Source organism: Heteronotia binoei, chromosome 1 (genome assembly GCF_032191835.1).
Source record: "Heteronotia binoei isolate CCM8104 ecotype False Entrance Well chromosome 1, APGP_CSIRO_Hbin_v1, whole genome shotgun sequence".
NCBI classification, from domain to species: Eukaryota; Metazoa; Chordata; class Lepidosauria; order Squamata; family Gekkonidae; genus Heteronotia; species Heteronotia binoei.
The window spans coordinates 278,032,972-278,034,856 of record NC_083223.1 but is presented as its reverse complement, the minus strand read 5'-3'; positions in this window follow the sequence as shown (position 1 = coordinate 278,034,856).

Below are 1,885 nucleotides of genomic sequence, written 5' to 3'. Positions count from 1 at the left end.
AGAGGATTGGCTACATCATGAGTTGTGTGGTCTAATACGCAAAGGAGTTCCTGTCCCTGGAAAGGGGCCTTCTCAGTGGCAGCCCCTTCCTGGTGGAATCAATTGCCGGAAGAGGTTAGGGCCTTGCGGGACCTCACTCAGTTCCGCAAGGCCTGTAAGACCGCTCTTTTTCGGCAAGCCTTCAGTCGACTGTAGGAGAATTCTGGAACAACTGTCGTCCTGAGAATGTAGCTATTAGCCACAGTATATATATATATGTGTGTGTGTGTATGTGTGTGTGTGTGTATACACACACACATATTGGACACTGTGTGACACAGAGTGTTGGACTGGATGGGCCATTGGCCTGATTCAACATGGCTTCTCTTATGTGACCCAGAGTGCTGGACTGGATGGGCCATTGGACTGATCCAACATGGCTTCTCTTAGGTTCTTATGAGACTCAGAGTGTTAGACTGGATGGGGCACTGGCCTGATCCAACATGGCTTCTCTTATGTTCTTATGTGACACAGAGTGTTGGACTGGAGGGGCCACTGGCCTGATCCAACATGGCTTCTCTTATGTTCTTATGTGACACAGAGTGTTGGACTGGAGGGGGCCACTGGCCTGATCCAACATGGCTTCTCTTAGGTTCTTATGTGACACAGAGTGTTGGACTGGAGGGGCCACTGGCCTGATCCAACAGGGCTTCTCTTAGGTTCTTATGTGACACAGAGTGTTGGACTGGAGGGGCTACTGGCCTGATCCAACAGGGCTTCTCTTAGGTTCTTATGTGACACAGAGTGTTGGACTGGAGGGGCCATTGGCCTGATCCAACATGGCTTCTCTTAGGTTCTTATGAGACACAGAGTGTTGGACTGGAGGGGCCACTGGCCTGTTCCAACATGGCTTCTCTTAGGTTCTTATGAGACACAGAGTGTTGGACTGGAGGGGCCACTGGCCTGATCCAGCAGGGCTTCTCTTATGTTCTTATGTGACACAGAGTGTTGGACTGGATGGGCCACTGCCTGATCCAACAGGACTTCTCTTAGGTTCTTATGTGACACAGAGTGTTGGACTGGAGGGGCCGCTGGCCTGATCCAACATGGCTTCTCTTATGTTCTAATATGAATAACATCTGATTTGTTAGCACCAACTGTAGATTGTTTGAACTTGTACTGTTTAATGCTGTTATTGATTTTATGACTGCAATCAGAGTTTACTATGATTTGATGTAAGCCGCCATGAGCCCGCCTTGGCGGGGAGGGCGGGGTATAAATCAAATTAGACATAAAAATAAACCAAAAAATTCCTGAGGAAAAATATATAGGCATTCATCCCATCTACCAGTGCAGAACTCTCTGGAAAGGGGGCGAGGGAGCTAGGGTTTGATGAAATCCAAGCAGAACAAAACCAGACTTAATTTCTGCCAAATTTAATTTCCAGTGGCCCCAAAGGGAATGTCTCACTATAATTTAGAGACAATTTTCTTTTCCAGACAAGCAAGAGAGCCAGGTAAAATTATGGCCCAAGAGGAGCTGTGCTGGATCAGATGGAAAGACCATCATTCTGTTTCCGACAGATGCTGGTCACCAGCTGAACAGTAGTGGTGTGCAGTGGTTGGAATGTCAGACTAGGATGAAGGAGAATGTAAGAACATCAGAAGAGCCTTGCTGGGTCAGACCAGTAAGGGTCCGTCTAGTCCAGCCTCCTGTCTTACCCAGGGGCCAACCAGTTCCTCTGGAGGGCCAACAACAGGGCAGAGAGGCTGAGGCCTTCCCCTGAGAAGAACATCAGAAGAGCCCTGCTGGGTCAGACCAGGGAGGGTCCATCTAGTCCAGCCTCCTGTCTCACACAGTGGTCAGCCAGTTCCTCTGCAGGGCCAACAACAGGGCAGAGGGGCCA